At 42.4% G+C, this 23775-nt stretch overlaps 1 protein-coding gene and 1 long non-coding RNA gene across 3 annotated transcripts in view; one reads left to right on the plus strand and one right to left on the minus strand.

Annotated features, from left to right (window-relative positions):
• The window catches only part of IL13RA1 (interleukin 13 receptor subunit alpha 1), a 332178-nt gene that overhangs the window by 282663 nt on the left and 25740 nt on the right, over nucleotides 1–23775 (minus strand). The gene's annotated exons all lie outside the window — the stretch shown is intronic.
• Nucleotides 9925–21874, plus strand: LOC138258793 (uncharacterized). The gene is made up of 2 exons (XR_011198578.1): nucleotides 9925–10517; nucleotides 20837–21874. It is a non-coding gene; the product is annotated as an uncharacterized lncRNA (long non-coding RNA).

A 23775-nucleotide genomic window follows, 5' to 3' on the forward strand; every position in this document is an offset into this window, starting at 1 on the left:
AGGGGGCTCAGGGAGTGATGGTTAGAAAATATGTCTCCTCTGCCCATGCTGACAAAAGCGGCCTTCACACTCCAAGGGATCTTAATGCATGTGGTCTAGGGACAAACAGTCAGAAAGCATCTGTCTGATCAACTGGGCTACCTCAACCACTACCTCCCCACGCTGTCAGGAATAAAGCATTGCCACTGGAATTATTATTCCAGTTCTAATTATAATCTCCATATAGGTATGGCCTTGCCACAACAGCCACATAACCATTCTTCTGCATAATTTTGAGACAAACGAATAATAGCTTCTAGCTCAAATGGATCAAAAGTTAACACAAACGTGTTGCTGCTGCGCAGTAGCAGGCCTTTGGTTGTGTGGAGGTAGGTCACCTGTAAGTAGCCGACTGTTATATTTTAGTGTTAAACTGATATGAATGAGGTGAAACCTTTGCCCATACAGAGTTAAAGTGCGCACAAATGACAAGATAGTGAAGAAATACTGTTTCAAAACATACTAAATTAGGCTGCACAAATTGCGTTTTCTTTCTTGGTGTATAATGTAGACAATGCTGCTGCATAATATGTTCCTTCCCTGCTGCATGATTTCAGTGGCTCACAGTACAGGTGTTGAGGTGTTTCGCCTTAATGTATACATTTGTGGGTATGCATGAAGTTATCATAATGGGGGGGTGGGGGGGACGACTGCATTGCCCATGCACTTGGCTTGGGCAGTGCAGGGGCCAGCCCTATCACGCAATTCACTGTTGACAGTGAACTGTACGACAGGTGCGGGTGTGCGCCCTATGCACTGCAACATTGCCGCCGGCTCAATTATGAGCCAGAGTCAATGATGTAGGTTGTTCTCCAGTGTTTCCACCCGCTGACCCAGCGGGGAACTTGTAATGGAGCCTGTGGGAAGGCGGCCACACTGGCGGCAACCTGACCGAGAGATTTTGGCAGGCGGCCTTTTCCGTCTGCGAAACTCAAAATGACCCCCCAATGTCTGTCATGACTTCACTTCTAGACAATATGTTAATAACCTCTGCAGCCAGATTTTGGTTACTTAAAGTGATCATCCAGGGTTTTTCCGGTGGCTACGTCACACACCTTTGATTCAGTGTGCATGAAGAGCTTCTACGAGGAAGGTACTGAGCCTTGTACTGGTTCGGAGTGAAACAAACCTTTCTTTCATTGTAAAGACAAAAACAGTGCATGATGTGTGCTGTCGCCCTGGCAGACAATGTTTATCCTCATTGTATCAGGCCCTGCGCATGTACTGCTTGAATTATACACCTAAAATAAAAAAAAATATCTTACTTAATGCATGACCTTTATAAAGCTAGAAAGCCTCTGAAGGAAAGTTTGTTCTCACTCACTTCAGAAGCACCTCAGACGTGACATGACAATTATTGTACCAGGTTACATATCAAAACAATCCTGTAAACGTATTTCCATTAAGGCATGCTCCTCCATCATGCATGCTAATTTGGCTTTTTGAAGACAACCAAAGTTATTCTATATCAGGACCCAAGGCTCTAATTATGCTTCTCTTTCTTTACTGCAAACACCACAGCAGCTAATCAAAACATTTATAAAACAAAAATACAAATCACATGAGTATTAAACACACATCCTTTACGCACTTCCTCCCCAGTCCATCAATCATAGCTCCTCCTGCAGACTATGAGCCTTTTGAACAGGAAGGTGAATACTACTTTGGGGATGGTCTTGTGGAGGCTATAGCTATGTCTGTTCAGGAATCGGTTAATAAAAGGTACATGGCTTTGGCTCTTTAACCCATTCTTGATCAAATAAGCATCTGACCCAAAAAGAAGATGAATTCAGCCTAGGGCCCCTCCACCTCATCTCAAGGGAGTTTCTCTACTCCTAGAGGAAGCCTTCCAATTTACAGAACTGGGCTCATGCAGACGTCCTGGCTCAACTCTCCCCGGACTGGCTGGGTGATCATCGATATAGTGTCTGTGACCCTTCTCAGTCTCCTCCCCAGAACCCTTCCCAGAGTGATTCAGACAAAGATTATTCCTCCTGTCATTCCTCTGGTTCTTATCCACTTCAACCCCAAAGAAGAAGGAAACAAAATCCTGTGTCCCCAAAGTGCAACTGTGTCTCTAATCCCTTTCAGTTAGCAACGGAGGATGTTGTCTACCCTAGAACCTCTGACTAGTCTCTTCCCCCAAGTGTGGAGGAATGCAAGCAGCATCATCCCAGAAAACGTTTTGATGAAGAGGTTCATAACAGCTTTGCGCCAAGTACCCCAGGCCTGCCCTCCCAGGCAAGACAGCCTATACCCCGACAGATATCAGCATGCTGACCTCATGAGAGAAATATCCCAGGGACCCAAAAAAAGGGCATTGAGAGGGCATAGAAAGTGTGCCTGGATAAACTCCTGAACCTCACTTGTCCCTTGGCGAAGATTTTGGAGACGTCTCTAGAGGCGCAGGAGACTGGTTCTGCGATAGATGCAGGCTAGTCACAAAGGGTGTTTTTCCTTCTTGGAAACTAACCGTGCCATCTCTTCGGAGCACCAGAAATTCCCGATTATCACATCAACCTTAAACTGCTTGACTTGGACACTTCTGACGTGGGTCCCAGCACAGATGGTCTTCTCTTTGAAGAGAAGTTTCTCAATGATATTGGAAAGTTTGTTAACACTTCCATGGCTCTTGACAAAGCTCAGGTGTCTCTTAGGAAAGTCTTCCTATTTAACCAGGGGGTGTTCACCAGGCCGAGGCTCTATCCAGGGTACCCTTCAAGGATTGGTTACTGCAGGAGAGGAAGCTGGCAAGAGAGTACTAGGGTAGCAGGCATCTTCCCGTCGTGGCCACTGTTCGCCTGAGGCAAACAGAGCAGTAGCTCTTACAGAGGGTCCTTCCAGGCTGCCCTATCTTTAGGTTTCACTGGTAAGCATTATCCCTTTATTTCAAGTGAACTTAAGGGGCAGAACTCAACTGTTTGTTCACAATTGGCGACCAATTACCAACAACCCCAGGTTTCTGGAGACGGTTACAAGATTCTGTTTGGAGCTTGTAGGTTTTCCATCCCAACTGATTCCCTCTCTGCAGCTCTTTTTTTCCCCCAACAAAAAACAACCTTCATAGATTCAGAGATTCACGAGCTTCTTTGCAAAGCTGCTATTTGCAATTCTTTTCCTCATACCAGGGGTTTTGCAGTACAATTTTCCTTGTATAAAAGAAAGGGGGAGATCACCATCTGGTTTTAAACCTCAGGGAGTTCAATCACTAGGTGGGCTACAGACACTTCAAAATGGAGGGCTATACATTTGCTTAAAGGTCCGTGGATGGAGGGCGACTGGATCATCCATCTGGACCGAATAAATGCTTATCTTACAGTGCCAATCATTCCAAATCACAGGAGGTTCCTGCAATTTCAATGGCGGGATCAATGGTAACCAAACCTGCCAATCCCTTTTGGTCTCTTATCAGTGCCTTGGTGTTTCACCAAACTGATACGGCCTGTGGTGGCGAGACTCAGAGAGAAGGGTACAGAATTAATTATTTATCTAACCAACATGATTCTCATGACTCATTTGCAGGCTCTTCTTCTGGAACACTTGTCTTATACAGTTCATCTCCTTCAGGTTTTGGGTGGGCTTTGTCATCAACCAACCAAGTCCATTTTGATTCCAACCAAGAAAATAGTTTCCTGGGGTTCAGGTCAACTCTGCCAAGGCACTTCTTCAGCTCCCCTCCCAGACATTGAGAGTCATCAAGAAGGTTTTGAGATCTACACTGAGAAAATGATTTATATAATTATGAACAAAAGCGAGGATTGTGGGACTTCTTTTGTCCTCTAGTCGGGCAATTTTTCTGGGCCCACTTCATTACATGGCTCTTGAGTGTCTAAAGGTCAGGCATATCCGCAATGTCCTCTCTTACAACACTCAGATTCCCCCCTCTAACTAGGCTAGGGAAGAACTGAACTGGTGATTGCTGCACATGGATGCCTGGAATGGCAACACCATCTTTGGCACTCTGCAAGATGCGGTGGTGGTGATCGAGTCCGATGCCAGAAGATGGGGTTGGTGTACCAGATGCAGAAATCTCTCTACTGGAGATCGTTGGGCTCCTTACAAATTCCACCTTCACATAAATTGCCTAGAGCTATTGGCAGGTTATTTTGCTATTTAAACACTTCCTTCTCTGAAGAACAACTGTTGCATCCTGCTACAGATGGACAATATCTCTGCAGTGAAGTATATCAACAAACTTGCAGCACCAAGTCCAAGTTGCTAGTGGAGATCAGCACGGTTTTTTGCCACTTCAGTCTGAAACATCGGATTTCAGTGATTGCAGAGTATCTCCGAGGCTAGAAGAATGTTGTTAGTGGCTGGAACTCCAGGTTATGATAGATGCAAGCAATTGGAGGTTCCATTCTTTCATGTTTCAACAGATTCAGACTCTTCTCTGTCCTTCTGTGATCGACCTGTTTGCATCCAAACTGAATCACCAAAATCTTGTATTCTTCAGTTGGAGGTGGGATCCCTTGGCACGGACAACAAATACATTTATGCAGGACTTGTTCAAGGCGCTGTTAAATGCCTTTCCCCCTTCACAATGATCCAGAGAGTCATGGTGTAGGTGAAGAGAGAGAGAGAGAGAAAGAGACAGTGGTCATGGTGACCCATTTGGAAGGCCCAACCATGGATCCCAGTTCTTCTTCAGATGTCCGCAGCCCTCCTGGTTGCTCTTCCAATGTTCCCTGAAATTCTGACGAAATTCTCTCGGGGAACTTCATTCTCCGATTTTGCAACACTGTCTACCTCTCATGGAGTGGAAGGTTTCTGGCAAATTTGCTTTGTGCCAGAAATGTCAAGAAAGGCTTCTACATACCTCCAACAAGTAAGCAATATAAGGCTGCTTGTAGGAACTGGTTGGTTTAGTGTGTGGAACGAGATTTGGATCTTGTGGAGGAAGATTTGAAGGATGTCATGAAATTTCTCACTGAGTGAGCTGGGCAAGGCTTGTGTTACAGGTTGGGAAAAATTTTCAATCAGCTATCTTAGCTGGTCATTCCCACATTGATGGTAAACCGGCTTGTGCTCACCCAATCATTTGCAAGCTGCTCCAAGGTATCAGAGTTTCCAATCCTCATATGCCTCGCTGTGAGCTCTTATGAGATGTCAATATGGAACTAAAGCTGTTTAAGAGGTAGCAAAAAAATTAGCTTTTCCCCAGAAAGCAACTTTCTGCTAAGCTTGCTATACTGCTTTCTCTGGTCCCCTGTCAGTTTCGGACATCGGTGCTCTGGATTGGAGCAGGTAGAGAATTGTCACTGAAAAGAGTTTCTTTATCTGTCTCTAGACATACAAAATCATTTTTGAAGTCCTCTGAATACCCTGCCTTCCATTACGATGAAAGGTTATGTGTGGTAAGATGTTCAAAAACCTATGAGGACTGTACTAGATGGTTGCATAATGATCCAAGCGGTCAACTTTTGATTGCTGTAAAAAAGCCTTTTTAAGCCTGTGCCAACCCTGACTCTGGCCCAGTGAGTCTAATGAATTATGGCAGAGGTATGTATTAATGTTAGCAGGTTTGGGGCACATTGTGCTCATGGAGCTATGGCTTCTAAGACTCTCTCTCTTTGGGTTCAAGGTTGGAAGACATTTTAAGAGTGACTGACTGACTCTCAAACTCAATATTTAAGCAGTTTTATTACAAACCAATTACTCATGCGTCAGACATTGTTGTTAGCTTTGAACTAGCATAATCAGAGCTCCTGGTCCAGATATAAAATAAATTTTTCCTGTTTTTGCAACAAGTACATTTGATTCTACTAAGGACACAGTAGATGAGGATTATCCCATCCTGGGAGCACATTCTATCAAACTGTATAGCTGGTTTGTTTCTGTACATTTCTGTTTCTGTACTGTTTAAGTTTTCCCACCCTTAACGTGAGCATACTGTTGGTATGAATTACATTTGTTTTTGTTGCAGGTTCGAACAGAAACATGCCGCTTGACATGCAGATTAAATGCGGAAGTGAACCCTGTTGGTGTCCTGCTGCTTGAAGTTCAGACTATTTGCAGTTCTGCTGCCGATATTGGAATAGGTGCTTGTCTTCATCTTCATTGCTAATTGGACTGGACTCATGAAGAAAGAGACAGTAAGAAGGTGTTTCTCAGTTTTGTGGACATGGAGAAGCTATGACTGGGGGACAGGGACGAAAGTATGTAAGGGGGTGTGTTTAATACACTTGAGATTCGTAGTTTTGTTCATAAATGTTTTGATTGTCTGCTGTGGTTTGGGGAGTAAAGGAAGAGAAGCATAATCCTCACCATGTCCTTATTAGAATTGAAAATTATTGTTGTGATAGCTGGTTCATGTTTAATTCTTGCTCAGCACACAAACAGGCTGATAACAGGAAGCTTAACAGCTTTAGCTGTCAGGGATTTAGCTCATATTAGGAACCAGTCTGGGAGACGCTCTCCTGGCATACTGAATCCAAGTTGTGTGGCAACAGCAGCCCAACTAGGCCATGCAAAGTGAATGGAAAATGAAAGGGCTTAAAGTTCATACAAATAACAGTTAAATAGGCTGTCTTCGCTCTCAGCTACAAGGGTCTACTACAGATTAATTGGAAAGGCATATATGACATTTAGTTTAGTAAACGCCTTCCAACCCTAGCTGAAATCATGAAAAACGCACTGGCTGTCCCTTTAAATGTCCTGGCTGGGCTGAGGTGTGAAAGTTTCAAAGGATGGAAGCACAGATATACACTGTCACACTCCTCCCACCAGACACTATGCCTCAGTTTATAAATTGACTAGCATACAGAGCCTAAATAAATACTTCCGCAATCAAGCGTCTACATAAAAGTGAACAAAACCTGCACAGAACCAGACAGCATCTGTTAAAAGGTACACTGCATCCTGTATTAAAGTACACAGAAAATGATGGATGAAATACATGAATCAATCTCAACCACTGGTAATTACTCAGGCCGCATCCCAGTCCATCATTATTTTACATACCATGTCACCTCCGTTTGGACCCAGTAATATGCAAATCAGCCTAAGCTCTGCTCTAATGTAAATAGTCCAGTCTGAACTGTCAGCCCAGGTCCTCCCTGAACCAGAATACAAGCACCCTAGAACCAGTTTTCCTCTAGGTAGGGCTCATCAGCCAGGTGTAGCTTGACTCCAGTGACAGTGGGTTGGAATGCTGTGCCCTAGCAACTGCCAGTGGTTAGTATTATTGCAAGCATCCTCCCATCATCTTTTGTGTCTTTGGCATCCTGTATTAAGATCAGGCATGGTAATATAACATGACTATAGAATGCAAGTTATATACACTTCTGTGCAAGCGGTGCATAACCCACTGCACTATCCTACCAGGATTGGAACTTTTTAGATCTGTGCAACAATTACATGCACCCACAAGCTCAATTAGTCGGACTTCCCAGTATCCACACAGATAACCTGCAGGTAGCACATGTTTATCAACATAAGGTACTTAACTCACTGTGCGTTTTTAGTGCTGCTTGTCACCCGTCAGGATATCCAGGCCCTGTATAAGTAATTTTTATTATTATATGGTATACCTGGTGGGATATCTCAACACAATGGTTGTTTCTGTGGAACCTTTTGGGAGTACTTTACTATAATTGTGGTGCAGCTGCTCTGGTCTATATCATGCAGAAACCAATCTGCTGCTCAGGATCATCTGTCTTGGTGGATAAAAAAATGGTGATGGGATGTTTCTGTTGCACAGTGCACTGCTTTAGACAGTGAGATGACCCAGCACAGAGAACACCAAACGCGAGTTTCTGATGTGGTTTATTTATATACTGTTTACTTTCCACCAGGATATTAACCAAGTAAAGCTTTTACTTTGAGCATAAACAAAAGAAGTAAGTGAAAAAGGCATGTGAAAAAATGACTCAACTTCAGTTTCCATTACGATTTTTCATGCTCAAACTAAAGTCTAATTTTATCTGCAAACATTTCATAAGAAATGTTTTGAAGGGATTCTCTTCAAGGAGAGCACAGGGCTTCAGTGGAGCTGGGCCCAGGCAGGATAAGAGCGGTTTCCTGGGGTCAAAGATTGGTGTGCTGGTAAAACCGCACGCTTCCCATTAATTTCCAGGAATGCGCCTTGTGTCTCTGGCAGGCTTTTGCTGCCCGGAAATTCTCAAGTAAAAACCAATGTGTCAGCTATTCCCATGCCTAAATCTCCAAAACTCTGGAAAAGGTCCAAACAAACTGTAAATGGATGACTTTAAGTAACATACCAGCCCTTTGAGATAATACTCGCCATCTTTGACATCGAACCACAGTCTAAGATAATAATATGGGTTGAAGTTCAAGGTGTGGGAATATCTGGGCAAAGTCTCTTTTTCATCCTTGTAAGTTTGATGAACTGAATACCACTGAAAATTTTACTAATAACACTTATTTTTACAGTGCTACTAAACTGCATGAGTGCTATCAAGGAATTTGTGAAAACAAAGAATAATACACAGTACATGGTTGCTTTTAGGAGTGTGTTAATCGTGTGGGCAAAAGTGATGGGAAGGGCAGAGTAAATTTTTCGCAATGGAAGAATTAACATCTGGATTTTCCTTTTTACTGCACGAGTCTTTGCAGTCGGAACAGAGTGGTGGGCGATTGAACAGAGGAGTGAGGCGGTGAGCCTTTTTAATAAAAATTATTGCTAACCGCAGGTCACGCTTCAATTAAAATCTATATTTAAAATGACTCATTTGGAAAGTCTGACCAATATCACAGTCGCCGAAATACATTGCAGAGAAGGAATGAATTGGATGTTTACAGCTTGGAAACTGACAACTTTCAAAGAAAGTGTGTTAGACTTTTCATCCTTGGCGTGGTCTCCCTTAAGTTTTTGCCTCTGTTCCCCAGGTTGTTGATGTGTGCTGGACTCTGATTTTACTGTTTTTGTTACTCTGGGCACTTTACCACTGCTAACCAGTGCTAAAGTGCAAGTGCTCCTGTTTAAAATGTGTACGTAATTGGTTCTCCATGATTGGCATATTTGTTTTACTGTTAAGTCCCTAGTAAAGTGCACTAGAGGTGCCCAGGGCCTGTAAATCAAATGTTACTAGTGGGCCTGCAGCACTGGTTGTGCCACCCACACAAGTAACCCTGTAATCATGTCTCAGACTTGCCGCTGCAGTGTCTGTAAGTGTATTTTTACACTGTAAATTCGACTTGGCAAGTGTGCCCACTTGCCAGGCCTAAACTTTCCCTTTTCTTACATGTAAGGCACCCCTAAGGTAGGCCCTAGGTAGCCCCAAGGGCAGGGTGCAGTGTATGGATAAGGTAGGACATATAGGATTGTGGTTTATATGTCCTGACAGTGAAATACTGCCAATTTCGTTTTTCAATGTTGCAAGGCCTGTCTCTCTCATAGGATAATATGGGGGCTACCTTTAAATATGATTAAAGTGTAGATTCCCCTAGAGAGTAGATGGACATGTGGAGTCTGGGGTCCCTGAACTCACAATTAAAAAAATGCATCTTTTAGTAAAGTTGATTTTAAGATTGTGCGTTTGAAAATGCCACTTTTAGAAAGTGAGCATTTTCTTGCTTAAACCATTCTGTGACTGCCTTGTTTGTGGATTCCCTGTCTGGGTCAGTTTGACAGTTGGGTTGTTTTTCACCTCGCACTAGACAGTGACACAAAGGGGGCTGGGGTGTAACGTGCATTTCCTGATTAGCCATCTCTGCTAGGAGGGAGGGGTGGAGTGGTCACTCTCATCTGAAAGGACGTGCCTGCCTCTGACAATGCCGGCTCCAGCCCCCTGCTGTGTGTCTGATGCCTTGCCTGGGCAAGGCAGGATTTCACAAGTAGGTGTGAGTCCCCTTTGAAGAAAGGTGACTTCAAAGACTAAAATGGGTATAAGAAGGGCACCCAAATCTACAGACTTTAGAAACACTTCTGGAACCAAGAGGAACCTCTGCCTGGAGAAGAGCTGATAGCTGAGGAAGAAGTGCTGCCCTGCCTGTGACTGTGCTTTGTGGAGCTTTCCTGCAGTGCTGCTTCTGCTAGAGTAAGAGGGCAAAGACTGGACTTTGTGTGCCTTCCATCTTGTGAAGAAATCTCCAAGGGCTTGAGTTAGAGCTTGCCTCCTGTTGTTTGAAGTCTCAGGGACAGCAAAGACTTCTCTCTGCCAGCACCTGGAGTCTCTGGAGAGACTCCTGCCCTGACAAGTGGTGCCCTATCCAGTCCCTGGGCCCTTGAAAGGAAAGCTGGTGGAAAGCCAAAGAAATTGACTTCGGACGACTCCGGACCGACGTCGCTGCTGAATCCGGTAATGCTGCCTGCACCTGATGCCGTGACCTTCGCTGGAACGCAACGCTCTTCACAGGCCCGACGCCGCAGCAGCCCCGCTGAAGTCCGCGACTCCGTGGAAGTCGCCGCATCACGTCGTGACCGACGCCGCTCGAAGTGCGTGGATTCAATGTTTTCGCACAGACGCCGCGATCCCCGACTTCGCGCATTGGCTTGTTTTCACTCTTCACCAAAGGTACTGTACTTGGGGGTCTACGCGACTCCGTGTCCGGCGCCGCTGGTGTTGGCTTGTTGGGAATGACTCCGTCACGACGCCGTGTTAACATCTCATTGAAGCATTTTTGTTTCTAAGCGCTATTTTTGAGTTTAATCTTTAAAAATTCATAACTTGACTTGTGTATGTCGGATCTTTGTCGTTTTGGTCTTGTTTTGTTTAGATAAATATTTCCTATTTTTCTAAACCGGTGTTGTGTCATTTTGTAGTGTTTTCATTAAGTTGCTGTGTGTGTTGTTACAAATACTTTACACCCAGCGCTCTGAAGTTAAGCCTACTGCTCTGCCAAGCTACCAAGGGGGTAAGCAGGGGTTAGCTGAGGGTGATTCTCTTTTACCCTGACTAGAGTGAGGGTCCTTGCTTGAACAGGGGGTAACCTGACTGTCAACCAAAGACCCCCATTTCTAACAAAGTGTGTAAAATGTTGTTCACTTATCAGTGGTTTAAAAGGTGACTGTTTGCTATCAAGCACCTCACTGACTCCAGTGCATTCCAACAGAAAGTTCAATTAGTCGCAGCACTTTAGAGAACATCAGAAAAACTTGAACATGCATCTGTAAGGGATATGTATGAAAGGTGCACGTGCACCATTAAGGGCGTGGCTTGCTGGAATGGCTGGATGTTGTTTGGATAGTTGGTCCAACAGCACAGTTGCTTGTAAACAGCTGTGTATGCTTCATGGACCCTGCTGATAGCTATGCTTTCTTGTGCAATGTTAAATGGAGAAGGTGTTTACATTTATCTATGCTGCCTGGTATTAGAAAAAAAAAAAAGAAAAAAAAAAAAAAGACATTGCGTGTACTGGAAATAGTAATGTAAGACATTGGCCTGTTTCCCGTAAAGTAAGCACTCAGGGCCTTTTTACAAAACATTTTGGACTGGCGGAATCACATGTAGTTAATGGTGAGTAAGGCAGTTCTTGGTGCGACCACCGTTTACATCACATTGTGAAAGTAGACTTCTGGAGTTGGTAACGTGAGCATATTTGTTGATATGTATTGATGCATTTTGTATATAGTAGTAAATGGCTTGGAATGTAGAAGCATGTGCTGCCATCACTAAGGTAATTACAGAGCAAAGGAGAAAACCACACAACAACATAATACAAGGCAGGATAACAACACAACAAAAACCTAACAGGACATGATGAAACAGTTAAAATAGGACGCAATAGTACAGTCACAGTACAAGACGATAAAACAATGTAATCAAAACGAGGTCAAAACGAACCCCCTTGTGGGTGCTTTCTTGCTTAGAAATGAACATAGTGAACTAGGTGTATTTCTCCCCCTTCTACCCTAAACGTCAATGGTCGGGGCCAACTAATGAATTAACACCGTCTACCCTCGTGTTGCTGCTGGAATGAGGTGTACTGTGAAAGAGGGATCACCCGTGTCTGCTACACGTTTCTTCACTGTAGGCACGGACAGCAGGCCCTTTGCATTAATACAGTCCTTGATTCGCCAGGGTCTACAGAGTACTATAGTACTGCATAGCCTACAGCAGGTGGTGGTACATTCTGGAATCTAACAGGAATCTAGGACTGTGGGGGAGACATAGCATGCCAGTCACTATTGTTTAAAAAAAGAGACTTAACTTTAATAATCAGAGAGCGCTAATGTATCACACCAAGTAAAATATGCACAAGTAAGGCAAGTTCAGATTACCTGCTCACAGGAGTGAACTCATACAATGATTTAAAACCACTGCTAAATGACTCACCTATGCATTTTGAGAACACACAGAATGCTGAAACAACCCCATACAAATAAATCCAAATCAAAACTCAAATAACACTTACAAACAAATGCTCTACGCAACCCTCAAGCAAAAGCTACTAGCTGGTAAGGCAACTTCATTTTAGCCTCAGTACAGAACCTGAAATCATACATATTGTTTATTCCAAAAACTGGGGTTTGCACTCCACTGAGCCACTGATTGAAATTCTGTTATCGAAGATTAATGGGATTATTTATAGTCTGGCAGGCTGCCTGCCAGGACAGCAGAGACCCAGTATCTACACCCCTGGAGCATGACCTACCATGATATTGAGAGATCTCTACCTGCCTGGCCAGGATCTCTATGCCTAAAGGATATTTGCTGGTGCACAGTTTAATGCTAAGTGGGTCAATGTTGATGTGGCATTCTCAGCATTTGTTTTTGTTCTACACAATGAAATCCCCCAATGGGGGCTTCACTCATCAGTAAGATAATAAAATGTTGTTGAAGCACAGGAAGATTAATCCCAGTGCATCATAGATTTTATTATTTTCCCGCCTGGGCCTGCCATGCCACACATGACAGTGAGGAGTAGGGCATTTTATTGATGGTCTCCTTCGGGCCCCTAAAGGGGCTAGGTTTCCATTATGGTCACCGGCAACCACTTGTTCGACAGACTGATATGTTAAGTGCTTCCTATTGCAGAGCAAGCTGAGGCTCCGCTAATGAAAATCCAGTGATTCTCTCATCCCTAAATGAGGCAGGGAGGAACTGCAATTTAGGCGGGACAGGAACTCTGCAAATTTATATCTACCCCCCCCCACACCCATGTCATTACACATTTTTGGTGAGAAAATAAAATAGGTTGAGGGCCAGCCACCATAGAAAAGAAATACATTCAATGTAAACACAGATAAATATACCAAAAGCACCAACCTCCAGTGCATATAAAACGTATTCCTCACCACTCCATCTACAGCATAAAATCCTTACTTTTAGACCACTGTCTGATAACTAATTCACATTTTCTGATACCGTTTCAACATAACTGTTTCCCCCAAATTGTTACTAATAAACTACATTTTCCAGTGTGGATTAAACCTCAATGAGAGACAAAATATCTGACACAGTAATCAAATTACTCATATCCTACCTAAGAAAATGACCTGCCACAATACTGTCACAAAACAACAAAGATCAAATTGTCAGACCTTGATCTAACACAATCAAACTGATGATACTCTCATAACACACAGGTCATCTGAGTTCCATATTCCTTTCCAGTTAACAAATCTCCCATCCCTTTGCTTTAATGCTGTAGCTGTGCATACCAATTACATTCTTAGGGCCTAATTATGATCTTGGCGGCAATGTCAATACAGCAGGGGAAAGGCTGCTGTCAAGATGGCGGCCTCACCCCGTCCCATTACAATGTTTCCACTGGACTGACCGGTGGAAACATCCTATTAGGGCATTTCTGCCAGTCAGCCTGGTGGAAACAGTGCGGCCGCATTGGCCAAAGATCCCTTAGGGAGCCAAGGCCAATGCTGTCACACACCATCACCCTCGGAATGTGCACTGTCTGCAGTGCATAGCAGACAGTGCGCATTCCAAGGGTGCTAGCTGGGGGGCCCTACACTGCCCATCACATGGTTGTGGGCAGCGCAGGGGTCCCCCTTGTGGCCCCCAGCACTGACTTTCCATCAGCCTTTTCAAGGCGGGGACCTCGCCATGAAAAGGCTGGCGGAAAGGTAAGTCGTGATTCGTTGTTCGTCAGTGCCGCCATGGGCACAGCCATAGCTGACCACGACTTTGACTGCCGTCAACCCGTCTGGGTCTACTACACGGCAGTAGTGGCGGTCTCCTGGTGGTAATTCTGCCAGGATCATAATCTAGTGGTCAGACTGCCAGGAGTGCAGCGGTTCGACCTCCAGCGCAAGTTTGGTAGTCCGTGCACCGCCAAACTAATAATGAGTTACTTAGTCTTTTTTTCTGTGCTTGTCCCTAAGCCCCTCTTCTACTAAACATTTGATCCAAAGCAAAATTCACCATAGGATTCAAGAATTCATGGGCCATGTTTATAATCCCCTAGTGCCACATTAACGTCATTTGTTTTGATGCTTAATGTGGCCCAACAAGGTCAAAATCCTTGCGCCACTTCGTCACCCTTTGTGCTACATTATGTAATGCTGCCGAAAAAATGGTGCAAGGAAACCTAACAGGTTTCCTTGCATCGTGTCTTTTGGAACTTTTAATGCCTGCTCAAAGCAGGTGTTCAAAGGGGGCTTCCATTATTTATAATGGGCCCCTATATACTCTGCAGGAGTAGCGCCAATATTGTCACGCTACTCCTGCAGAGTACTTCGATAGTGTCATGAAAAATGACGCTATTGACCCCTACCGTGCGTCATATTTTAAATACAGCGCACACAGAGTGGCGGTAGGAGGGCGGTAAAGGGCTCATGAAAAGTAGCACTGCATATAGTACAGCACCACTTTTCTTAAATATGCCCCTAAGTGTGCAGAGCCAATGGTCAAATTGGTAAGTAATTAGTGAGGAGTACTAGTCAGAAATCACACACAAAAGCTCCAAAATCAATAGCCAGTGTCAAAAGCAAGCTTCAACAATTTCTCTTTTTCGCTATCTTTCTCAATCTGAAACTCTACACCTCACAACATTGTGGAGGAGAATAATAAATTACAGGAGACAGGTATTTTGAGAAAAGTGCAGCAATTGACTAATTCCCTACAAGCCAAAGCAAGACAGAGCAGGTAACAATGGTTCCCATGTGTCAAGATTGGGTCCATCCTCGTTGTCTTACCTTGCTTTTTTGTGTGAATTCCCATTCCTTTTGATCAAACGTAACAAACGCAAACTAGCAACCTATTTTCAAACCACACTCACTGCAGGTCTGCACTAATTGACTGTAACTGCTGATGCTAATTGAGAAGTATAATGTTACTTTATCTCTTTTGCAGGTCATGACACCTTAAACCGCACATTTATTCTCCACAATACTTTCCAGGAAACAGCAAGATTAGTTATGGTGTAGCTTATACCTTCCTAAGACACGCCTAACAAATAAAGCTGCAATATTGCTGTCAACTGGTAACCTATGAAATTCATGACAGATCATGAATTTCCCTGGGGTTACTTGTCTACATGAGCCTGCTGGCAATCATTACCAAGAAATAGTGTGTTTTTTCAAATGTACACGATTGGCATGCAGGTCCTACTCCGCCCACGTATTGAAAATGGAAACTACAAAAAAAGAAATCTCAAACTGCACGCCACGTATACAGGATAGAATAATAGTGTCTGTATTGACTCAAAGCTGGTTCACCAACAAATATTGACACAAACATATCTTGCTATAAAACATATTGTGATAGAAACATCAACCACACAAATGTTAACTTCAAATACATACAATGTAGAGCAAAAAACAGCATGGTAAAAAATATTGAGGTACGAGACATAAACATTGCAATTATTAGAAATAATATTAATATAAATTAAAATGTTACATTACATTTTTTTTAATTAAAATGTATATATTTACAAACATATGTAACAAAAAAGAATGTATACAATTTGTCTTTATTTTTAAAATAATACACATACATTTGTAAACATGTTTAATTAAAACATTACTTTGATGTTAAATAGGAAATTACACTATGTATAGTATACACATAAAAACAATTCTTAAAAATATATATCTTTAATTTATAATAAAGAATGAAACACCACACAAACTGAAAATATTTCATTAAGCTTCTAGTACAAAAGTAGTTTATCGTAACTTAGGGCTATATTTATGGCCTGGTTTGCATCATTCTTGCACCACGCAAAGTGCTGCAAGAGTGAGGCACACCTTAAGTGAGATTTATGAAGGCGCGCAAAGCCACCTTGTGTGGATCTTCTTGGCTTCATAAATCTTAAGTAAGGTAATGCAGCGCAAATCTCTGTGCTACATTACGCCGCGCCAGGGAGGCATTTCCATGGTGTTGCGTGGGTTTTCCACTCAACATCCATGGATTTTCACACGCTCCCAGATTTACAAGAACTTATAAATCTGGGAATGTGCCAAAAAGATATTCCTCCCAAAGGAGAGGCGCAACAATGAGAAATATCTTTATTTCACATCGTACTTTCCTCTTTCTATGAGTGCTGGGAACGCAGCATACATAGAAAGAGGAAAAAGCCTCTCAGGATTGTTTTTGTGCAGGAAGATGTCCCTTTGTGCACAAAAACAATCCTGCCTACAACACAGGCACTCTTGCACCCTGGTGTAAGGGTGCCTCCTTGGGCACTAGGCTGCCAAAAGGGCACCAGCGCCGAGGGAAAGGACAGGAATGCGCCATATTGGATAAAAATGGTGCATTCCTCCATTTTCCAAGTGGCAAAGTGACTTGCTGCACTGCCCTGCACCAAAAAGACCGTAAATATGGACCTTAATTCTAAGTATAAACATGACAAAATGAAACCAATAAAACTCAATTCAAATACACTATTCGAACTAAAAATCGTACAAAAATTGGAAAGTGCATACATGAAAGGGTTAAAATGTATTATTCTAACACCAGTTTAAGAAATATTTGGGAAAGTGCATACATTCGGAATAGACAGCATTGTTCAGCTTCTTACTTGGTCAAACAAACATTAGAGAAAGTGCACAAAGTGGCATAGCACAGGCCCCCGCAATCCTCACGCTGTGGGTGGACCCCCGAGCTCTAGGGTGCCCCCTCAGCACAGTGCACTGTGCACAGAAATCAGGCACCTGACTGTGTCTAAGGGGGGTGCTACAGGTACTTTGCAGGGAAGCCTCCTTAAGATTTGTTACACCATTGTGCACGTATTGGGAAGGTCAGATTTACTATTTACAAATAACTGTAAAAAAAGGTTATCCATATAATTTAGTATCTTTATTTTTAAAATAATTCATTTAAATGTATAAACCACTTAATTAAAACATTACTTTGAGGTTAAATTGTAAATTACAAAAATGTTTAGTATACACAAAAACAATTCTTAAAAATAAAATACAATTGTAACTTATAATAAAGAATAATATATCACACAAACAGAAAATATCTAATTAAGCTTCTAGAATAAAGTGTATAGTAACTAGGGTCATATTTAATTCTGTGCTGCTTTTGATGCAACGTGGTGCAAAAGCAATGCAAAACATAATTGATATTCATGAAGCCATGCAAGGCCACCTAGTGTGGCCCTGCGTGGTTTCATGAATCTCAAGTAATGTAACACAGCACAAATAGCTGTGTTACATTACTCTGTGCCAGGGAGGCATTTCCATGGGTGTTGTGTGGGCGTTCCTACGCAACAACCATGGATTTTGATGCATCCCCAGATTCACAAAAACTTGTGAACCTTGGAATATGCTAAAATGAAGGTCTCTCCATGAGAGGTGTAAGGAGAAATATCTTTATTTCTCCTTGTTTTTAGGGGCGAGTGCAAAGCGTTCAGTCCCCTGATGTAATCTCTTTGGGCTTCCAACCACGCCCATGTCACGTCAGTACCTTAAATTGGTGTGTGGGCCTGCCTTTTCAAATCCACATGCTTTCATTAGTGTAGGGCATGCATACGTCATGCCTTTTCTGGTGTTTAGCTCTCCTTGAGTGCACCAATCAACTACTGGAAACATATGAGGCTCCATGTTTTCGTATGGTTTCTGGACTACTTTTTCCCTTTATTTCGCAGCGCGATCACGCTCGTTTTTTTCCCATTTAATGTGGCAAGAAAAGTCTGGTTAGGAGTTTACAATGCTAATAGCTCTAACTCGACAAAACGTGGGACCCGTTGCATTGCAAACGCTTGTTTCTCTATGTGTGCTGCATTCTGCAGCACACATAGAAGGAGGAAAAAACCTGTCAGAGTTGTTTTTCTGCAGGAAGGTTTCCCTTTCCGCACAAAAACAATCCTGCCTATAACGGAGGCACCCTTGTGCAAGGATGCCTACATTGGCGCTAGACTGCTAAAAGTGCACCTGCGCAGAGTAAACGGACAGGAATGTGCCATATTGGATAAATACAGTGCATTTCTGCATTTCCCTCGTGACTCAGTTCAGCACAGCAAGATTACTTGCTGCGTTGCCCTGCGCCACAACTCCCATCAATATGGGCCTTAATTCCAAGCCAAAACATTATCAAATGAAACAAATAAAACTCATTTCAAACACACTATTCAAACTAAAATGGAAAGCACATACATGAAAGGGTTAAATGTACTATTCTAACTCCTGCCTAAAAAATATTTGGGAGAGTGCATACATTCAGAATAGACAGCATTATTCATATTCTCATTCAGCCAAACAAACATTGGAGAAAGTGCACACATTGGGACGGTCAGATTTACTATTCTAACTCCAAGCTAACATATTAGAGGGAAAGTGCATAAATTGGGTGGATCAGATTTACTATTCTAACTTCAGTCAGACAAACATTGGGTAACATGTATATATTGGGATATCGTGGGGGGTTGGATCTAGTATACTCCAACCTAACACATATTTGTGAAAATACATACATGGATTGCAAACTTACTTTTCCAAGTCCATTTCAAACAAACATTGGTGTAGTGTGTACACTGTAGGTTCAAGTACAAAACACACAAATATAAAAATATTTCATTATTGTATGTGCATATGTTAAAAATATAAAATATCCCTCAACCACCCCCATTTGCACACAAACATAAAAGAAAAGTAAGAAAGTCTGTTACCATAAAACAATTGTTAACTTTTATTTATTATTTAACACTTGTTTAAATAAAAATAATTGTATCCAATCATTCCACCGATATAATCCACATACCAAAAAGAATAACTGAAAAAGGATATTAAAAGAAATCATGCATTGCAATTTTAAAATAATGAAAAAGTAACAGTAATCAAAATGTAATGCAACTATTGAAACCCTAATACAAATATAAACAAATAAACTGCAAATACAATGTATCAAACTAATCAGATAAAATGTACAAGTTAACAATACCCACCCAATCCCCCAACAACCCTATGAAACATTATTACTATAGTATTATGTACAACATATTAAAACAATTTTCACAATAACAATTAAAATAAAAAACAGTACACTGAAACTATATGATCAAAATCATATAATAGTTAACTTTATGTCAAAATTTAATAGTATGAAAAAAAGAATTGAAAATATGCTTCAATATTTTAGTCCACAATACGTTTGCAGTCATGATTTTCTTATGACAGTATATGGGCCTAACAATAGAACCAGTATTTAGGAGAGACACCTCCAAAACTGTTGCTTGTGCTCAGGTAGGCTAACTCTTTTAATTCATCATTACCTGTGTTACTGTATAATCTCCAAATGCCATGTTTGACACACCACTAGGAAATTAGTGAAGATGAGTCCGCAGTCTGGGAAACATGAATGTAATTTCACTTGGGCTGTTATTAGGCTAAATCTGTTACAATTACAGGACTTACTGCGCGGGCTCTGTGGCATGTGGTCCAGTGCCATGGTGCTCTTGGTGAGCATCGGAGACACTATGGCCCTGATTCTGACTTTGGCGGACGGCGGAGGTACCGCCGCCAAATGACCGCACCGCGGTCAGAAGACCGCGGCGGCCATTCAAACATTTCCTCTGGCCCGGCGGGCGCTCTCCAAAAGAGCGCCCGCCGGCCCAGAGGAAATGCCCCTGCAACGAGGACGCCGGCTCAGAATTGAGCCGGCGTAGTTGCAGGGGTGCGACGGGTGCAGTTGCACCCGTCGCGTATTTCAGTGTCTGCAAAGCAGACACTGAAATACTTTGCGGGGCCCTCTTACGGGGGCCCCTGCAGTGCCCATGCCACTGGCATGGGCACTGCAGGGGCCCCCAGGGGCCCCGCGGCACCCCCTACCGCCATCCTGTTCATGGCGGGTTTCCCGCCATGAACAGGATGGCGGTAGGGGGTGTCAGAATCCCCAGGCGGCGGAGCGCACTCCGCCGCCATGGAGGATTCCCCCGAGCAGCGGAAAGTCGGCGGGGGACCGCCGACTTTCCGCTTCTGACCGCGGCTGAACCGCCGCGGTCAGAATGCTCGTGGGAGCACCGCCAGCCTGTTGGCGGTGCTCCCGTGGTCGGTGGCCGCCAGGGTCAGAATGACCCCCTATGTTTTCGAGGGCTGAGGCCGCAGGCCTCTGCAACCTTTCTGTTTTCAGCCCAGCACACACTAAGCATTAAGGATCAATTTGAGCTTCCTCCCATGTACTGTCTTCTAGACATTCTGATTATTAAAATCCACAGTGACTCCCTTTTTATTGCAGACAATCCTTTTGGGTTTTGATGTTATTTTTCATATGATATTATCATTTGACTCCTAAATCCATTTCACATTTTTCTTGGGAAATAGTCCTTTTTCCTTCCTTATTTTGCAGTATGTATCCCCAGATATTTTATGTCTCCTTCTGGATAATTTCTATAAGGAGAAGGATGCACTGAGTTCTTGTTGTGTCACAATTATGCTTGATGCTTGTTGCCCTTTTGTTGGACTCATTTGGTTCTCCTTATGTTCCAGCCTTCCTGTTTCCTTGCTCCTGTCTTCTTGAAGTCATCTTGCTGCTCGTCCTGCTGATTGGTCTGAAGCAGCTGGTGAATCTTTCTGGGTTCCACTTTATGCTCTCATGGGTCATGCGTCCGGATCAACTTCCTGTTACATGTTGCACACGGAACCTGAGGTGGTAGACCATTTCTTCATAACAAGGAATAGTTAACATCTTCACCCAGGAGACGTGCCCCTGACAAAATCGTTTTAAGTTATTTGTGACTCAACAACAAAATATTTTTAGTGTGGATGGTTGTATTTTTTAAGTATATGCAGCTCCGACTATTTTTTAGTGAGGAAAAATATAGTTATTGAATGCAACCAGTTCGAAATTTGCCTTAGAGCCAGTGCTTTCAAGAGTTCACATGTACACCATTTATTAAATTTATTAAAGAGCCCGAATAATCACAATAAAAGACTGGCTGTCAAATGATAGCAGTTGACTTGACTCACATATTAGACCTGGAGCACTACTCATGCGCTTGAAACTTAATTTTTTTTGCACAAAATACATCATGCTCATCAGCTTTGTATGACCTCTGTGCTGAGTTAACTTATTGCCTTTCCTAGGAGAAGATAGTGAGAGTTGCAGATGTCTATACATGTACCTTAGTTTCTCCTTTCAGTTAGATATAAATCTTGAAGTTTCAGAATCCTTAAGTTTCTAATTTCCATATGTTGTTTTATGTCCACCTTTGGCCTGTGTGTTGTTGAACGACCACCTTTGGGCCTATTAAAACGGGGAGAAACCCTATATTTTCCTTTTATATAAACTTACATTCGAAGACTGTTGATCAAAAATCTTAACAACTCTTTGCACCGTTTGTCAACCTACATATGTGCATGCTTGCAATCTTAAAAATGCTATAAGCTATACATCTGAATGCCCATACCCTATACTTTTGTCTTGCTTGTTGGTGGAGCAATTAGTATACAATCTGTCTTTCTTGCCTGAATGTAACTTTCAGCCTGAAAAGTCTACACAATAACATGTAATGTACGAAAAGTTAATATGCTTATGTTTTTTAACTGTTCTCATGTAAAGTGCTCTGTCACCCATTTCAGCCTTGTTTGCACTATGTTAAGCTGCAAATAGGATAGAAGGTGGAGAGATTCCTCCTGGAAGGTTTCAACATTTGCCTGTGTATCTCACTGGTGACCCATTCATAAGTTGCGTTTTCTCTTGGAAAGGAAAGCACTAGATGTTACTTACTGACAATGTAACCAATATGTCATTGAGCCTCTGTCAGCCTACAGGACAGTGGTACTGGGTTTCCATATAGTCTAAATTGAGGGAGAAGGGGAAGCCCTATTCCATGTTGTCATCCTTTTGTGTAGCCATTGGCCAAGTGCCATGCGCTCATTTCTGTCCTGAGATGTAATGCTCACCCCAATATTAATGGGGTCACACTCACCATATCCTTATAGCTCCAAAATGAAATGCTCACTTTTCATAAAGGAGAAGTGTTTTGTGTTTCTCTCTCCTTCTCTAGTGAGTTATGCTTTGTTAGATAGGGGTGCTAAGATTAAGGCAAACATGTCAGAGAATCTCTTCTCTGTCAGTGGTGAATAACGGAGCCCTGTCCTTGTAAACCAAATTACTACACACACAGTAGTTGGTATTTTACTATGACATGATTATTTATTTTACAGTATTTGTCTACAAATCATGTGCATCTGAATGATTTTAATTAGTAGAAACTCAGCACATATTATTCAGGGCAGAGCAAATTTTACAAAATCCTAAAAGTACATTTCTTCATAAGTGTCAAATGTGATAGTCTATTGCCTACTGACATACCCTAATCGTGCCAGCCATCCTACATATGTAAATATATTAGTCTATAAAGCTTTTATCATGCAAAACAAATGCAAAGTTTCACCACATACCTTATGCTTTTATCTATTCAGCAGGCAGAATGCAGCTCTTCCGTACCTCTCCTCTGCAGCTGGTTCATGTGTCCAACCCCATCCCTGCACCAGAACCTTTTATACCTTTACCACTATAAATGTCTTACGGAGTGAGCAGGAATCCTGTATTCCCATTTTGCTACAAAACAAATTGGAAACACTGCCTCTTTGCAAGTGCGTATAGAAGCTATGGAAGCTAAGGCTATTTTTCCTCCTTCCTTCCAAGATGGATTGCTGCAAGGCCATCTTCTCTTGCAGCCACTGTTCCAACACATGTACCAGAGAAGTGAAAAGAGTTTCCCCTCTGTCCTGTAAGTTTGAACGTGTCAGAAACATGGAGTTTTGAAACTGGAAACATGTCAATCAAGCACACACATATTAACATTATCATTCCTTTAGACCACCTTTGTAGGCTCTACATTTATCATATGCATTCTCCATCATTAAATCAGCTTCATTTAGCATGCAAAATGTATTATCACACAAAAGTCCCACCACACAACAGGAGAGTCATAATAGATAATTCTTGGGAAAATATAATTTGCAGCCTAGCATTTTGAATGGAATTCACCAGCAATATCCTTTACTGGTTCTATTCCTACCTTTCCACCCAACACCAGTTTGTTAACATAGGCACCTTCAGGTGTCAAAAGATGTCACCTGCGGAGTCCTCCAGGGTTCAATATTGTCTTCTGTCAACTTAAATCTCTGCATGGAGCTGCTTGGTGCTCTACTACCAGAAAACAGCATAACGATTCACTAATATGGCAATGATACACAACTCTATTTGAAAATCTCTTCTGCTTCAAACATCCAATGCCTCAAACACTGCTTGCACATCCTTCAGACATGGATGTCCGTCGCCTACATAAAGCTCAACCCAAGACAGAATTCCTAATATTTACCAAAAACAAAAAACAAGATACACTACAAACCTGGCTCAATGGCATGCACCTTGATGACTTTGAATCCCAACTTTTACTTGAATGCCAAGACACCAA

Source organism: Pleurodeles waltl, chromosome 2_1 (genome assembly GCF_031143425.1).
Source record: "Pleurodeles waltl isolate 20211129_DDA chromosome 2_1, aPleWal1.hap1.20221129, whole genome shotgun sequence".
NCBI lineage: Eukaryota > Metazoa > Chordata > Amphibia > Caudata > Salamandridae > Pleurodeles > Pleurodeles waltl.